This window comes from Pinus tabuliformis, chromosome 9 (genome assembly GCF_031772625.1).
Source record: "Pinus tabuliformis cultivar Carrire ecotype Pingquan chromosome 9, CPIR1, whole genome shotgun sequence".
NCBI classification, from domain to species: Eukaryota; Viridiplantae; Streptophyta; class Pinopsida; order Pinales; family Pinaceae; genus Pinus; species Pinus tabuliformis.
In genome coordinates this window covers 1,426,048,672-1,426,068,483 of record NC_142307.1, presented here as the reverse complement: position 1 = coordinate 1,426,068,483, position 19,812 = coordinate 1,426,048,672, and the positions used below count along the sequence as shown (strand labels likewise).

General features: G+C 30.7%; 1 long non-coding RNA gene across 2 annotated transcripts; it reads left to right on the top strand.

Annotated features, from left to right (window-relative positions):
- The first annotated feature begins 314 nt into the window (after nucleotides 1–314).
- LOC149153899 (uncharacterized) lies at nucleotides 315–3,359 on the top strand. Of its 2 annotated transcripts, none has more exons than XR_016263798.1 (4): nucleotides 315–441; nucleotides 840–907; nucleotides 1,022–1,089; nucleotides 3,136–3,359. It is a non-coding gene; the product is annotated as an uncharacterized LOC149153899 (long non-coding RNA). The 2 variants fall into 2 exon arrangements; XR_016263797.1 differs by having other exon boundaries at nucleotides 3,124–3,359.
- The last annotated feature ends 16,453 nt before the right edge of the window (nucleotides 3,360–19,812 follow it).

Below are 19,812 nucleotides of genomic sequence, written 5' to 3'. Positions count from 1 at the left end.
GACGAAAGCCGCTCCGCTCAATGAATTCCCCTTAAAGAACGCCTTCCGCGTAATTATGTTAAATAATAATTAATGTTTCAGTGATTTGGTGGTCTGGCGGCGATGTCACGATTCAGGGGTGAGAGTGGGCCAGGTGTAAACGGCCACATTCTGGATGCCATGAAAGCAACCTGGGCCAGCTGTCAACGACCACATTGGGCAGCGTGAAATGTATCCGTTGAGGGGGGCAGGTTGGGCTAGCTGTAGCGCCATTTGAAATTCAAAATCGTAATATTTAGGGCATTTGAAATTGTATATCAGAGACTGCAGAGTGTAGTCTTTCTTGCTTGGGTGGGAAGATATTGCAGCAAGGAGGATTTTGGAGAATGGAGGGTGTTTCTTGGCAGAGTGGATACTGGAGAATGGTGATGGTGGGTGCTTGTGGGCACAGAGAAGGGAGAAGTGAGTGACAGGAAGGAGATTGGTATTTTGTTTTTGTTTTTGCTTTATGTTTCAAGCATGGCCATGCTTATCAGCTATTGTGTGTCTGCGTTTTTTTTTGGGTTAATTTATTCTTTGTGTGTTAAGTTTTTTTTGGATGGTTTTTTCTCTTTTGGTTCTGGTTCTGGGTGAGAGGTTGGCTGGTCGTTTTCTGATGGGTTTTTCTCTTTTGGTTCTCGTTCTGGGTGAGAGGCTGGCCACGAATGATGCTGTGGGTGGGTAATGGTGGATGTGGACGGCTGTATTTGTTATTTAAGGCCTTAAATGATTGTATTTGAATTTTTGAAACATTTTATTAATAATACTTTTATTCTATTTGGCTATGTTAACATTCTCAGTTGTTTGGTCCTGGAGTGCAGGCAGAATCACAGCGCCAGATGCTGCTCACGATAACTGCTGTAGCCAGTCTGGATTTCGATAATTAGAGGTGAGTTTTATTTTAAATTTTTGTTTAGGGTTTCTTTCAGATTTAGCTTCTATTTGTGTTAGGGCTATATTTTGTTAATGTTCATATTCTCAGTTGTTTAGTCCCTGAGTGCAGGCAGAATCGCAGCTCCACAGGCTTTACTCAGGATCACTGTAGCCCCGTTTGGATTTTCATAATTACAGGTGAGTTTTTTTTTTTTTTTGTTTGGGGCTTCTTTCAGGTTTAGCTTTCGATTTTTTGTTTGGGATTTTTGCAGAAATTGTTTGATGGGTATCTTTAAGATATTTGTGCATCATACTTTCTCTTAAGGGTTTATGGTTTTTTGTTGCCCGAAATATATTATAATTCCATGGACAGATTTGGAGAATTTTCGTTAACAAATTCATATTAGGTTTTTCCTGATTAACAAAACCAATAAACCCATACTCATAGGATCCTAATTCCTTGCTCTGTGTGCAACAAAACAAAACCTGGGAAACGCAAAACCTCCTCACCTCAACTGAGATTCCAAGTGTTTTGATGCTTTTGGCTAAAAAAACACTCCCGTACTCAGACTTTCGAAAGAATTGTCCCCTGGCTCTCACCTTCTATGGGTTTATTTTTATTTTATGTTTTAATATTTAACCCAATTTAAATTAACCAAACCCACCCATCGGCCATCAGCGTCCGATTTATTCGGGGAAATAGCCTACTGTTGGGTTAACCAAACCCAACGGCCATCGACCTCCGATATGTTCCTGGAAGTAGCCTGCCTACCCATATAGTCGCTGAACTCCATTCATATCAAAGGGTGGGTTCTCTACGCAGTTTATAAACCTATGAACTTTTCTTTTCTATATGTCATGCATTCCTTCCCACTCCATATTTTTTGAATTTCAAACGCTACACTCTGTGCAACAAAACCTGGGAAAATACTGCGGGCAATTTCCCTTCGAATGTTGCATCTGTCTAATTTCCCTTAGAATGTTGCATCTGCGGGCAATTACTTTTGCAGTGATCCGCAGCTCCTTGCACAACAGTGAGGGATGAATGATAGCCTGCACTGAATCCGCAGCTCCCTGCACAACAGTGAGGGATGAATGATAGCCTGCACTGAATCCGCAGCTCCCTGCACAACAGGGAGGGATGAATGGATGAGTTGCTATTGAATCAATAGCAGGGGAAGGTCTACCTTATTTAATTTTTGTTATTTCAATCGATGAATATTTTGATATTTATTTGTGTTTTTTCTTCATTAGCAAATATTGCTTCAACTAACTCTTCGTTTCTTCAACAATTTAATTCTCCAAGAACGGTTTCAACAACATACCAATAAATGAGTCTTGGCTTTTGATAGAAATGGGAACAATCAGTTAGAGAAGAGCCTTGGCTTTTGATAGAAATCGGAACAATCAGTTAGAGGCTTGGACGAAAAATCAGTATAGTGTAGTCTGAGCAATCAGTTAGAGGCTTGGCTTTTTGATAGTATAGTGTAGTCTGAGCAATCAGTTTGGATGAAAACCATGTCTGTTTAGATGGAATTTAGAAAATTAGGAATGTTCAACTATGTCTCTGCATATGTGATAAGTTAAATTTAAGAGCATATCTACCTACATTGAAATACTTCAGCATCCATACTTGCGTAACTTACTACTATGGGAACTTTAGCTCCTATAAGCTCTTGTTAACCAAGATCAACGTAATCCATATCTAGTCTGTTCCAGCTTCCTTCGCAGGCAGCGGAACATGTGACTATTTGGACTTTGGCCCCTTGTATGTTAAATGACTTGCAATCAACGCACCATAGTTAAGGCTTCTCTCAATTTGGTTGGGTTCCATGCACCCTAATTCCTGCTTGACACTTCACATTCCTGACAACCCAAACGCAGTATGCTCAATGATGGTGTTTTTGTTATTGTTGGTCTTTGTTGCTGTTTCTGTGATTGCTGGTCTAATTTTAATATCATCGCTGTTTTTAAATAACATTGTTTATCTAATTTGAATATCATTTTGGAATGGTTTATCTAATTTAATATCATCCTTGTTTTCAAATATCCATTCCAGTAATGGATATCTTTTATCATCATATTTATTTTGATTCTATATTTAATGTTTTTTTTGAATATCTAACATTGGTTATCTAATTTAAACATCATCCTTGTTTTCAAATATCTTTTCACTGATGAATATCTTTTTTCCATTAGTTATTATTTGAAAATAAATTTATTGTTTTTTAGTGTGTGAAATAGGTACATGGAGGCTTTTGAGATGGATGACCATAGCTTGAAGATTTATTTTGACAAAGAGTACTACCAGGAATGTATATGGAGTATCAGAGTTTTGGGCAATCTTCAATAAATATGCATGTAGTAATAGTTTTGTAATTGTCATCATAGGCATACCAAAAAAACATATATTAATATAATTTTATTTCTTTTGGGAAGGGATTCATCCCTTCTCACAACCTTCAAGGATAGCCATGGCCAAAGCTATCTTGGAGGAGTGTCTCCCTTTGATTATGGTTTCTTTTTATTATTTCCCTAGCCACACCAAAGTTGTTTTGGAGCAGTGCCTTTTTCTATTATGTTATTGTTATTGTTTCATATTTTTTATTTTTAAATATGGTTCATAAATAATAAATTTTATGATAAAAACCATTACAAATAAAGAAGAAGAAAGAAAGCAAAATCAATGTTATTCTCCAATCCATATTTTACAAATTTAACACTATTTCATATTTCAAAACATAGTATTTTCATAAAGATAAAAATTTATTATTTCATACCCATCAACATTAAATATTTCATAAACTAAAAAACATTTACTTCACAACATTTAAATATTTATACACATATACTTCAAACTTTATTGTTTCATACCCATCAACATTTAATATTTATAGAAGTACATTACAAATCCATAAATAGGGACATACACCTCAAAATTTATTATTTCATAAACATCAACATTTAATATTTATATCTATAATTCTAAATTTGTATTATCTGTGTTGTGTTGTGTTGTGTTGTATTGTGTTAGTGTTGTGTTGTGTTGTAATGTGTTATATGTAGTGTTGTGATGTGTAGTGTTTTTGTGTGTATTGGTTACACACAAACAAGTGTATTCATAAGTTCAACAAAAAAATGACACATATATTAGATATAAAACTTATAATTTGTTGATTTTGTTTATTATAATTTATAAAAAACCAACTTTACAATAAATGTTTTCTTTTACTACATTTTTTCAATTAAATCAACATTTAATATTTTATAAACAAAAAATAATATACTTCAACATTTAAATATTTATACAACCACTCTTCAAAATTTATTATTGCATACCCATAAACATTTATACAAGTACATTTTAAAATATACCATTTCATAAACAAGGGCATATACTTCACAATTTATTATTTCATAAACATCAACATTTAATACTTTCATTTATAATTCTAAATTTGTATTATTTATGTTGTGTTGTATTGTGTTATAATGTGTTATATTTAGTGTTGTGTGTATATTGGTTACACAAACAAATGTATTCATAATTTCAACAACTAAATGACCTTTAATGTATTTATGTTAGGTGAGATTTTGCATTTGAGTGTATATAATAGATATAAAACCAATTTTATAATAAATATTTATACAAGCACTCTTCAAAATTTATTATTTCATACCCATCAACATTTAATCTTTATAAACAAGGACATACACTTCAAAATTTGTTATTTCATAAACACCTATATATTTATAATTCTAAAGAAGTATTATTTGTGGTGTATTGTATTGTATTGTGTTATTGTGTTGTGTTGTAATGTGTTATATGTAGTGCTGTGTAGTGTTTATGTGTATATTGGTTATATAAACAATTGCATTCATAATTTCAACAAAAAAATGACTTTTAATATATTTATATTATGTGAGATTCTCCATTTGAGTGTATATAACATATATAAAACTAATATTTTGTTGATTTGTTTTTTATAATTTATAAGAAACCAATTTTATAATAAATCTTTTATCTCATTTTATTATTATTATTAAATCAACATTTATTATGTTATAAACAAAAGACATATAAGTTAACACTTAAATATTTACACATTCACTCTTCCAAGCTTATTATTTCATACCCATTAACATTTAATATTTATACAAGTTCATTGCAAAATATATCATTTCATTAACATGGACATATACATCAAAATTTATTATTTCATAAACATCAGTACTTAATATTTATATTTATAATTTTAAATTTGCATATTTGTGTTGTAATGTGTTATATGTAGTGTTGTGTGGTGTTTCTATGTATATTGGTTACACAAAAAAATGATTTTTAATATATTTATGTTATGTGGGATTTTGCATTGAGTATATATAACATTTATAAAACTTATATTTTGTTGATTTTGTTTATTATAATTTATAAAAAACCAATTTTATAATAAATGTTTTCACTTGTCATATTTTTTTATTAAATCAAAACATAATATTTCATAAACAAAAAACATATACTTCAACATTTATTTATTTATACACTCACTCTTCCAAACTTATTATTTCATACCCATCAACATTTAATATGTATACAAGTACATTCCAAAATATATCGTTTCATAAACATGGACATACACTTCAAAATTTATTATTTCAAAAATATCAATATTTAATATTTATATTCATAATTTTAAATTTATATTGTGATGTGTACTATTTGTATGTATATTGCCTACACACAAACAATTGTATTCATAATCTCAATAACAAAAAGACTTTGCAATTTCCTTAATATTTGTTTATTATTAATATATGAATATCATATTAGATTTTGCATTTGAGTTTATATAATAGATATAAAGCTTATATTTTGTTGAATTTGTCTATTATAATTTATAAAGAAATCAACTTTAATATTATTAAACTTTTTCTTTTATCCCATTTTTTATTTTTTCTTTTCCATATATTATATTTTAAACTGTATATGTACAATAAAGATGGATTTTCAAAATTTATTAGTTCATATGTATGGACTTGAACAAGTTCCAATTTATATGAAACATGGAATTTATATTAAGTATTTTAAATTTTATATGTGTAATAAATATAGGTTTTCAAAATTTATTATTTTATAATTAGGGACATGAACAACTTTGAATTTATATCTTTATATTCTTTTGTTATTTTCAACACTAAATTTTAAGAAAAATAATGTTTAATAAATATGATTTTTCCAAATATATTAAACATCTACTATACATTTAATTTTTTTTTTTTTTTTTTTATTATCTATTCCATATTTTCAAAATTTTTATCTAGACAAGATAAATTTTAGAATTGCTTTTCAAAATACTATTGAACAAATATATTTGAAAATTCACTAATTCACAAATATGGGTGCCTATAATTTGAATTATACGTTAGACTTTCACTTCATATATGTATAGTTTATTATTATCCACACTTAAATATTAAAATGTTGCAAATTTTATTTTTTGCTTTACCTTAAATATTAAAAAAAAAAAAAAAAAAAAAAAAAAATATTAGATTTAAGTTTCAAAATTTACTATTTACAAGCACATTTCAAAGTCCATTGAATCATAGAATTTATATTAAGTATTTTAAATTTTATATGTGTAATAAATATAGATTTTCAAATTTTTTTATTTTTTAAATAGGGACATGAACAACTTTGAATTTATATCTTTATATTCTTTTGTTATTTTCAACACTAAATTTTAATAAAAATAATGTTTAATAAATATGATTTTTTTGAACTGCATTTCAAGATTTAATGGATATCTATAAATGAATGCACAATCAATTTTTCCAAATATATTAATTATCTACTTTACATTTTAATTTTTTATTTTTTTTTATTTACTCCATATTACTATTACCAAAATATAAGCCTTTTTAATTTGAGTTAAATAGCTTTGAATTTTCTTACTTGGCAAAAATGGACCTCTATAATTTGATGCATACCCATTTTTTTTATTCATTTTACAATCAACTTCACATTTCAAAAAAAAAAAACCTAGAAAGATTATTTATAATATGAAGCTACAACTAGTAGAGGCAAATACTTTAGGTGGTAAATTACAGTTGTTTTAGAATTTTTTATTTTTTGTTTCACCTATAATATGCAACTCTAAGAAAAATAAGGTTTTAGCCATTGTAGATCTTACAAAATTGGCCCCGCTCCCCCTCCCCCTCCCCCTCCATAAGCTATGAAGAACAACTAGCTATTGCCTCATAGTATAATGTGTGATATCACTTAACCCACTTCTATCCTAGGGTGGCTCATTTAGGTTTGGAAGTGTAGGTGGTGGTCTAAAGCTTGTGCTAGTAGGCTCACTAATGATGGAGGTCCATTCCTAAGTGGCTTCTCCTTTGACTCTAAAATTTCTTTGGACGGCATCCATCTCTTCACCTTGACCACTTGTATTATTAAATGAACTGCATATTTAATACATTTCATTTTTTATTTTTTCTTTTTGTTCATTTTCATTTTTCTTGAGGGTTAGATATCCATTTGGGTTGTATCAACATTTTTCTTGAGGGCATCCATCTAGTCACCTTGACCACTTGTATTATTCAATGAACTACATATTTGGTCCATTTCATTATTGATGGTTTCTTTTTGTTCATTTTCATTTTGCTTGAGGGTTAGATATCCATTTGGGTTGCATCAACACATTGAGATAAGTTGACAATGAGACTCCTTGACACTATTCTTATAGTTTTCTTAGTCCAAAAAATTATAATAGAATCAATTCTTTGTGCTTTAGTGTCTCAAATAGGGGCCAAATGCTTAAAAAGTTTTTTATTGAAAGAGATGGAACTCCATAATTTTATGCATCTTCTTAGATCCAATTGTTGATAAGTGCACCAATTACAAGGTTTGTCTCTTCTCAAATGACCATAAGTGGAATAATATTTCTAAGAATCAATGATGAAGGCTAATCTTATCTCGAGGAAATGAATTCAAAAGCATGCAAAGGGGGAGACATCTAGCTTATTAAACACACCTATGAGATCCCTACCAATGCATATACAACACTCAGTTCTAGGACTAGGGACATGATAATGAGGGAAAACAAGCCTAAAGTAGCATGACAACTCCAAATCAACTTGAATAGAATTAAATTGAACCCAATTCTTTCCAAGAAAATTATTACTCTATTTTTTTTATAATTCCTCAGCACTATGTTGTTATTGTTCATGGGCCATATGTGTGAGCTCTATGATATGCATAGAAGTTAATGATAACATGAAATTTTTGTAGTCTTGAAAGAGCAAGCAAATTCTATAGGAGGAGAAAGAGACCCAAAAGTGACCACCAAGTCCACTTTTATTTATTTATTTAAATTCTTTAGGTAGGAAAATTCCCTAAAGTAAATGGCCCTGTGTTTATCTAATACTACTCTTGTATGACTTGAATCACAATCAAATTGCACTGAAATAATGGAAACCAAAACCATTCAATCACAAGGTTCACACTAGTAACCACACTATAACTTTAAACCAAACTCTTCAATTATCCAACCTTGTGCCATTAGAGACAAATCTATGAACCACAACCATGAAAATGTTATCTAATAGGACTATTGTATGACTTGACTCATATTCAATTTGCACTCAAATAATGGAAACCAAAACCATTCAATCACAAGGTTCACACCAACAACTACATTATATGTTTAAACCGAACTTCATTATCCAACCTGGGCCATTGGAAACAAATCCATGGACCACGGGGATGCAAACATGGACAAGACAAAAGGATGATATTCATTGCCAATGGTTACTCTAATGTGAAGACTTTTCTTATACCAAGTTCATTTTCTAATCTCTCCCTTCAATTTCAAAATTAAGCGCGAAACATGAGTATGACAACTTTTCATTTCCATCACCTTATCTAGAGTACCACATATGGTGGTTGCACGCACTAGATTGATTATTGTGTGCTTGCATCTATCACCCTCATGACTTGGATGGAATGGCTAGTTTATGTAAATGTGTGTGACCACAAGGTCATTGTTGATTGCCAAGATTCTCCTATAATCTCTACCTATTTTTGTAGCTATTAACCATCATTAGAGAAGAAATGATGGCTCGCGATGACCATTAATATATAAGTCTTCCAACTACAATTTACAACCCTCATTTGCAACATTCTCAACTTTTTTGTTGTGGTCTAGTAGGGCATAGATGAAGGATTTCAAGGGGATGGTTTTTTATCATTTCCTCAATTCTTTTCAAAATATTTTCTAGAGATTTTTCCTTAGGTGGAATTTTTTTACTCGATATTGCAAAATGGGGTGTGGAACTCCTAGGATAGTGAACTCTTGCACTTTATTTTGTTTGGCTATTAAAACAACTTATAAAGGTCATGAATCTTTGTATGGTAGATTTCCATGTGACCGAGTAGCTATGCGTATATGAATACATTTTCATCCTCAACTATAAGGATGTATGGGAAGGATAATTTCTATCTTCAAAGACTAAGTATCTTAGATTAGAAAAAGTGTTGAGAAGGATAGGGTCTACGTTAAAGAGCAACTTTCAAGTGGAATGGTAACAAGGAAGAAATAAAAGTGATATTGTGGTAGAGTTGAGAACTAAATTAAATGGTTTTTTAATGTTTAACAACTTAAATTATGATCAACCTATCCCCTAAACAAGATCTTAATAGAAGAATCATGTCTCAAAGGAACCGTGCTAGGCCCTTCAACATGATTTTATAACGCATAGTATGACATAAATCCATCCACCACTTCTTTTCATGACTCATACTTAATTTTTTCGATTCAACTGTTTCAAAGCATCTCTGCAATACTCGTACTAAATTGACTCTTGATTCTTGCTAAGAATGAGGTGATTTTCCTCCTACATCCATGAGAAATTTAGTGTTAAAGAGAAATTCAGTGATTGCACCGAGAGGCACTCTACAACCAAATATGGAAGATATGTTGTAATGTCCTCTCTTGTTATGTTATGTAACATTTTGACTACATCAAATTACATAAAAATATAAATAATTATTAATAATTAATAATTATACCAACCTAGATCTTAACTCTAGACTACAAGAGGGATCAAATATCTTGAGGTGCAAACATTTTTTATAGTGAAAATATATTTGATCCCTCTTGGAGCTTGGTAGATCCAGAGTTAAGATGGATTTATGCTAGAAGATAATAAAGAACGAGCATGGGATAAGACCATATGTTGATGGGGCAGAAAGGATTCAAGGTTCTAAAGTTAAAAAGTAAAATTCACACATAAAGTTACATGATGTAGAAAATATAAACATATTCGAGAGGACGGTAAAATTCTTGTAGGTGGGTGACAAACAAAAGATGAACACAAAGAAAGTGATGAGGCAGAAAGGATTCAAGGTTCTAAAGTTCAAAAGTAAAATTCACAAATAAAGTTACATGATGTAGAAAATATAAACATATTCGAGAGGACGGTAAAATTCTTGTAGGTGGGTGACAAACAAAAGATGAACACAAAGAAAGTGAAGGCTAGAGAAGATGAGGTTTTACATGAAAGAGTTCATGAAGGAAACCTTGTGGACCTTTCATGCCAAAATGAAACAGATTCTTAGAGAAGCCAGAAATGAGAGTAATCTTGTTTGGAAAGACAAATATATATTGAACAATAACTCACAATAGTGAAAATCTAAGAGGATGTGGACTTTTTAATTATAAGGAAAATGATAAAATTGTACCTGAAGATGTTCATATTTTATGTTGAATTAAATCAAGGAGAAGTTCTATCTTTCACTGAGGTATCCTTGTTGTTTATGGAAGATAAAAGTGAGTTCATAATGAGGAAGGTATACCTACCACAAATAATAAGATGAATATAGATGAGACTGAAGGAGAAGATTTAGTTGTACATGAAAAAAGCATCTGTCAATATAGAAAGTTTGGATCACAATACCCACATTGAAGGATCATCAACAAGGCTTGGAAAGCACCTATCAAGATATGCCACTCCATTTGGAAGCCAAATTTATTCATGGTGATGATGAATAAATTCATGGGTGGATAGAGGAAAAGCATCCCAAAGTGATTGACCTTGAAACTGTAAGAGCAATAACAACATAAACTACCATCAAGGAAGAAATAACTAAACAAACATATATTACTCTTACACGTGCATGGAAGGGTAACTTACCAAAAGTAAACCCATAATTTATTTATCTCATAGATTCACAGGAAGTTGCATTCCAAAGGACAGTTGAGCCTCGATCGAATGACCAAGAATATAACAAAGAATTGAATGTAGAAGTTAAATGTTGAAATAAGGATACACTAAGGTATGTAGAAGAGGACTGCATTAAAAAAAGGGTCAATATGGACAAAGAAGGAGAAGAGTTACAGAATAAGGATGTTAAGCACAAGGTAAAAAATACTAGACAAGTCCTTCAACCTTCCAATGAAAGAATCCACGAAGAGGTTGCCGTTGTTAGAAACAAAGAACTATAACGACGAGTGAGGATAAGTGAGCCCAAAATCATTGATATAGGGGGTTATGATGATATATATGGAAGTGGATGTAGCACAACCTTGTGCCCTATGAAGTGAGCTTACTAGAATAATTGGAAATCCCAAGAAATAATTAATTAATTAATAAAGCTCTACAAAATATAAAATACTCACTTTCACTTAGTATATTAGGGGCAACATAGAAGGGCCTCAAACAATGGTTAGGTATCTATAATATTGGTGTATACCACTTATTATTATTTGTGTGCCCATGTAGCCACCATATTGTTATTGTGGTGCCCCATAGAAGCCCACTATTGTTATTGTTGTGCCCTTATATTATTATTGTTATGTAGGCTCTGAATATATTGTGACCCCTTAGACTCTTATATATACAAAAGAGGTATTATCATTTGTATCATTCAAAAACTATTCATTTAGTTAATGTAAAGGAGGTTTCCCCATTTAAGAGGATACTTTTTAAGTTGTTGATCTCTCTTTTTGTGAGCTCGCTGCATAACATTTGGTATGAGAGCTTTGGATTCTAGGGTTTTTTTCTTTCAAATAGGACATCATGTAATTTCTGTTATAACTTTTTTTCTACGAAGCTTTAAAATCTTAAATTACAGCCAAGCGAGGTAGAAATTGGGGTGAACTTTTTGCCAAAATTTTAAATCTTGGATCACTGTATTTCTTGAGATATGGTCCTAAGAAGTTAGGGTTTTTGCAGGCTCTAGAATTTATTCTCAAATAGGTGACCTAAGGAAAATCATCATAAATTCTGTTTCCGAAATCAGATTTGAATTATGTAAAAGGTGGATGAAACTGAACGGACTTTGGGTTTTTTTGTAGCAATTGTAGGGCCGAAGATTGAAACAATGACACGTGGCATCATCTACAACTTCTCTCCACTCAAAGAGTTTGTAATGAGGTCAAGATTGGAGATTTGGCATAAATCTATATTGAAGAAACCAATATTAGTCTAAATTGTGGCATTGGAAAGAATATTCATAGGGTTACCACAAACCTGAATTTGAGACCTTAGAAATCCAAAATTACAAAGATACAACAATTTCAATATCAAGCTCCTAAAAGGTAAGAAAAAGGTGTGTATTTTTTAAATTTTGCATAACTTTTGTTAGAAAAATATGTTTGAAGTGATTCAAAGGGAAAATTGAAGCGTAGATATCAGTTTTTGGTTATAAAATTCCTCTGAAACAAAATAATTCTACACACATTAAGCCCTCAGAAATCTCTACTATGATGTATGAAGAGGAATAATTGCAACATGATATATCAAAATTACGGGACCAAATGCAACAAATTTTTCTCTCACAAATAGAAACCAAAGAGGAATTGGATGGCTTAAAAGGTGACATGGATGGTTTAAAAATAGAAATAAAAGGTGACATGAATGGTTGAAAAGAAAACATGGAAGCAATGATGAATGTCAAGATGGAAGGATTGACAAAGTTGCTGCAAGAAAGACTTCGAGGTGGTGACAAGGTAATCCATGAAAATCATGATGAGGAAAAAAGGAATATCATGATGATTTTAGAGACTCCAATGTGTTTTTTAAGAACCAACACACTCCAAATATAGATAAGAGGAAGTTTGATGGAAAGGATCTGGTAAAATGGATACTACAGATGGAGCAATATTTTGATCTACAAGATGTGAAACCCTCACAAAAAGTATCTATTTCATCTCTATATTTAGAACTCAATCAATTTGTATGGTACAGATGGATTTGTTCTTGTAAACCACGTGTCACCTCGTTACTTTTTACGGAGGAAATGATAGCACATTATGAAGATATAAAGATAAACACCTTCTTTAGCGAGTTGATAAATCTCAAACAAAAGGGTTGAATGGTGAAGCACATTAAAGACTTCCAAATATTGAATATTAGGGTAACCGATATTCTGGAGGAGCATATGATTGACGTCTTCGTAGGGATTTAAGAGATAACATCCAACATGAGGTTCAGCTTTGGGAACTTGATTCATTGGAGAAGACATTCAGGGTGGCAAGAAAAATTGAAAGCAAAATTATGGAAACAAGCAAGTCTACCACTCACAAATATAAAGATGGATGTGTTGTTTCTCCTAGTCTTCCATAACCTACAAGATTGACACCATAAAAGTTGGAGGAAAAAAGAGCAAAAGGGATTTATTACAATTAGGATAGAAAATACACTAAAGGTCATAAGTGTGGTGAGAATAAATTATTTTACATAGACTGTGAACAGGAGGAAGAAAAGGAACAAGAAACATCAAAAGAGGAGGATATACATGAGGAACAAACCATAGAGAAAGAATAAATGAATCCCACCATATATTGTAATGGACTGGTAGGAATTAACTCTCCTCAAACTCTCAATATAGAAGTATATATCAAGAAGAAAAAGGTAATAGTGTTGATTGATTCGGGTAATACCCATAATTTTATTTATTTTAAGGTAGCCATGAAATTGAATTGCTTCCTATATCCAACATGAGAACTTGTCAGGTGATGGTTGCAAATGGAGAAACTATAAATTTCTCTAGAAAGTGCCATAATATCAAGCTAACCATGGGGAAATATGTATTGAATAGTCCAATACTTTCCATTCTAATGGGTGTTCCTAATGGTGTACTAGGAGTCCAATGGTTACAATCTTTGTGGACGATAGCTTTCAATTTTCAAGAACTTTTTTTGAAATTTTCTGGGGAAGGAAAGAAAGTTGAATTAAGGGGTATCGCGGGGAAAACATGAAACATATTTAGCTCTAATGGCATGAGAACGCTTATGAAGAAACAACAATGGGGAATAATTGCACAATTATGCTCGCTAGAGGTTCAAACATGAAAAAATATTTAGTTCTTCATATCTCCAAAAAGCCTTGGACAATCATTCCAAGGTGTTTGAGAATCCCAAATGCCTCCCATTTATTTGTGTTCATGATCATGTTATTCATTTAATTCCAGGAAGTGTTCCTCCAAACATCAGGTCTTATAGATATCATTATGCCCAAAAGAGTGAAATTGAATGTATGGTTGTAGAAACGCTAGAGGCTAGTATAATTCAACCTAGTGAAAATGATTTCTCTGTTCCAGTAGTATTGGTGCACAATAAGGATGGATCATGGCGTATGTGTCCGGATTATAGGGAACTCAACAAGATCACTATTAAAGATCAATTTCTCATTCGTGTCATTGATGAATTGTTGGATAAATTATATAGAGAAACTTACTTCACCAAGATAGATATTTGTTTAAGATATCATCAAATTAGAATGAAGACTTAAGACATTCTGAAAACAACATTCATAACTCATGAGGGCCATTATGAGCTTTTGGTCATGCCTTTTGGCCTTACTAATGCACCTTCCACATTTCAAGGTTAGATGAGTTCCATTATAAAACCCTCCCTTAGAAAATTTGTGATAGTATTTTTTTATGATATACTAATCTACAACAAGTCTTGGAAGGATCATGTTCAACATCTTCACGGGGTGCTGAAACTATTGGAGGAGAGACATTTATATGTAAAAACCTCCAAATATTTCTTTAGAGTACCAGAAGTCGAATATTTGGGTCATATTGTATCTCATGAGGGTGTTAAGGTCGGCCATAACAAAAGTAGATCCATTAACGAATTGAAAATCCCCACAACCATAAAGAATATTCGAGGATTTCTCAGGTTGACAGGTATTATCGCAAGTTTGTTAAGAATTGTGGGAGAATAATGAAACCTTTATCATCATTACTGAAGAAATATGCATTTTCTTAGACTCTAGAAGCAATAAAGACCTTTGAACATCTTAAAGAGGCAATGTGCCAAGCATCGGTCTTAACTATGCCACACTTCGCGAAATTTTTTGTTATGGAATGTGATGAGTGAGGAAATGGAATTGGTGCTATTTTAATGCAAGAAGGAAGACCCATTTCTTTTGAATTTTGTCCAATCAAAGGAAAGTCTTTACACAAACTTATTTATTAGAAGGAAATGTTGGAAATACTACATGCACTAAAGCAATGGCTACCTCACCTAATGGGAATACACTTTAACGTAAAAACATATCATGATCATCTTAAATACTTATTCGAACAAATACGATCTTCAAAGAGCAATGAAAATGGGTGGAAAAGATGTTGGGTTATGACTTTGAAATCATATACGAAAAAAGGAAGAAAAATGTTGTTACAGATGCACTCTCAAAAAAGGATGAGGATGTGGAAGCATTTCTCTGTGTCATTTCTATTATCCAACCTAAGTGGATAACCAAAGCAAGGGATGAATGGAAGAATGATGAAGAGGTGTGGTCAATTATTCAAAAGTTGCAGCAAGATCCAAGTAGAACTAATACATTTAGCTAGAAAAATGATTCATTATGGTACAAACATCTCTTATACCTTTGTAAGAATTCACAAATCAAACAAAATATTCTTTTGGAATTTCACACCTCTCCCTTAGGCGGGCACTCATGATTTTTAAAAACTTACCATAGGGTCGAGAATGTTTTTTTTTGGGATGGCCTTAAATATGGTAATTAGAAGTTTGTGGCAGAATGTTTTATTTTCCAACAAAATAAATTTGATACAATTAACACATCACGTCTATTAAAACCTTTAGCCATTCCAAGTCAACGTTGGGAGGAGGTGTCAATGGATTTTATCAAAGGTTTACCCAATTCTGAAGGAAAGAGTGTGATCATGGTGTTAATTGATATACTTACAAAGTATGCACACTTGTGTGCATTTTCTTATCATTTTAAAACAAGTACAATTGCTATTGCATTTACGGAAACAATTAAAAAGCTTCATGGAAATCCAAAGATTATAGTAAGTGACACAAATCCCATTTTCACAGGAAATTTTTGGAAAAATTATTTTCTTGTCTTGGTACCCAATTAGCTTATAGCTCATCTTATCATCCCCAATTTGATGGGAACACTGAAATTGTGAACACACGTTTGGAAGGATATATTCCTTGCTTTGTATGTGATAAATATATCATTTCATAAACATGGAAATTTACTTCAATATTTATTATTTCATAAACATCAATATTTAATATTTATATTTATAATTTTATTTGTATTGCATCGTGTAGTGTTTGTATGTATATTGGCTACACACAAACAATTGTATTCATAATTTCAACAACAAAAAGGACTTTTGCAATTTCATTAATATTTGTTTATTATTAATATATATATATATATATATATATATAGATATATATATATATCATATTAGATTTTGCATTTGAGGATATATAATAGTTATAAAGCTTATATTTTGTTAAATTTGTCTATTATAATCTATAAAGAAATCGACTTTATAATAAACTTTTTCTTTTATCCCATTTTTAATTTTTTTTTTCCATATATCATATTTTAAATTGTATATGTACAATAAAGGTCGATTTTCAAAATTTATTATTTCATATATATGTACATGAACAACTTCCAATTTATATGAAGCATAGAATTTATATTAAGTATTTTAAATTTTATATGTGTAATAAATATATATTTTCAAAATTTATTATTTTATAAATAGGGACATGAACAACTTTGAATTTATATATTTATATTCTTTTGTTATTTTCAACACTAAATTTTAAGAAAAATAACGTTTAATAAATATGATTTTTTTGAATTGCATTTCAAGATTTAATAGATATCATAAGTGAAAGCACAATCAATTTTTCCAAATATATTAATTATCTATTTTACATTTTAATTTTAAAATTTTTTATCTACTCCATATCTTCATTTTTTTTAATATTGACAAGATAAATTTTAGAATTGCCTTTCACAAATAACAATTTAACAAATATATTTGAAAATTCATTAATTCACAAATATGGGTGCTTATAATTTGAATTATATGCTACACTTTCACTTCATATATGTATATTTTTTTATTATCCACACTTACATATTAAAATGATGCAAATTAATGGATATCTATAAGTGAATGCACAATCAATTCTTCCAAATATATTAATTATTTACTTTACCTTTTAAATTTATTAATTTTTTTTAATCTACTCCATATTTTCAAATTTTTTATCTTGACAAGATAAATTTTAGAATTACGTTTCAAAAAGTACTATTTAACAAATATATTTGAAAATTCACTAATTCACAAATATGAGTGCCTATAATTTGAATTATATGTTAGACTTTCACTTCATATATGTATAGTTTTTTATTATCCACACTTACATATTAAAATGATGCAACTTTTATTTTCTGCTTTACATTTTAATTTTTTTATGTTTAACAAAAATAAATAGTATATATAAGTTTCAAAATTTACTATTTTACAAACACATTTCAAAGTCCATTGAAGCATAGAATTTATACTAAGTATTTTAAGTTTTATATGTGTAATAAATATAAATTTTCGAAATCTATTGTTTTATAAATAGGGACATGAACAACTTTGAATTTATATCTTTAATTTCTTTTGTTATTTTCAACACTAAATTTTAAGAAAAATAATGTTCAATAAATATGATTTTTTTGAATTGCATTTCAAGATTTAATGGACATCCATAAGTGAATGCACAATCAATTTTTCCAAATATATTAATTATTTACTTTAAATTTTGATTTTAATTTTTTTATTTACTCCATATTACTATTACTATTACTATGACTATTACAAAGATATAAGCCTTTTTAATTTGAGTTACATGTGTAGCTTTGAATTTTTTTCTTATTTGGCAAATATGGACCTCTATAATTTGATGCATACCCATCCTTTTTATTCATTTTACAATCAACTTCACATTTCAAAAAACCAAAAACTAGAAAGATTATTTATAATATAAAACTACAGCTAGTAGAGGCAAATACTTTAGGTGGTAAATTACATTTGTTTTAGAATTGTTTATTTTTTGTTCCATCTATAATATGAAATTGTTTAGATCTTACAAAATTGCCCCCCCCACTCCATAAGCTATGAAGAAAAACTAGATATTGCCTCATAGTGTAATGTGTGATATCACTTAACCCACTTCTATCCTAGGGTAGCTCATTTAGGTTTGGACTTGTAGTTGGTGGTCTAAAGCTCATGCTAGTAGGCTCACTAATGATGGAGGTCCATTGCTAAGTGGCTTCTCCTTTGACTCTAAAATTTCTTTGGAGGGGATCCATCTAGTCACCTTGACCACTTGTATTATTCAATGAACTACATATTTAGTCCATTTCATTATTGATGGTTTCTTTTTGTTCATTTTCATTTTGCTTGAGGGTTAGATATCCATTTGGGTTGCATCAACACTTTGAGATAAGTTGACAATGAGACTCCTTGACATTATCCTTATAGTTTTCTTAGTCCAATTAATTAAAATAGAATCAATTGTTTGTGCTCGAGTGTCTCAAATAGGGGCCAAATGCTCAACAAGTTTTTTATTGTAAGAGATGGAACTCCATAATTTTTTTCACCTTCTTAGATCCAATTGTTGATAAGTGCACCAATTACAAGGTTTGTCTCTTCTCAAATGACCATAAGTGGAATAATATTTCTAAGAATCAATGATGAAGGTGAGTCTTATCTAGAGGCAATGAATTCAGAAGCATGCAAAGGGGGAGACATCTAGCTTAGTACACACACCTATGAGATCCCAACCAATGCATATACACCATTCAGTTCTAGGACTAGGGACATGATAATGAGGGAAAACAAGCCTAAAGTAGTATGAAAACCCCAAATCAACTTGAATAGAATTAAATTGAACCCAGTTCTTTCCAAGAAAATTGTTACTCTATTTTTTTTTAATAATTCCTCACCACTAAGTTGTTATTATTCATGGGCCTATATGTGTGAGCTCTATGATAGGCATAGAAGTTAGTGATAACACAACATTTTTGTAGTCTTGAAAGACCAAGTAGATTTTATGGAAAAGAACAAGAACACATGGGCATTCATAGGAGATGAAGAGACCCAAAAATGACCATCAACTCCACTTTTATTTATTTATTTAATTTTTTTAGGTAGGAAAATTACCTAAAGTAAACCGGCCCTGTGTTTATCTAATACTACTCTTGTATGACTTCAATCACAATCAAATTGCACTGAAATAATGTAAACAAAAACTATTCAATCACAAGGTTCACTATAATAACTACACAATAACTTTAAACCAAACTCTTCAATTATCCAATGTGTGCCATTAGAGACAAATCTCTGAACCAAAACCATGCAAGTGTTATCTAATAGGACTTTCGTATGACTTGACTCACATTCAAATTGCACTGAAATAATGTAAACTGAAACCATTCAATCATAATGTTCACACAAGCAACCACAGTATATGTTTAAACCAAACTTCTTCAACTTGGGCCATTGGAAACAAATCCATGAACCACAACGATGCAAACATGGACAAGACAAAAGGATGAAATTCATTGCCA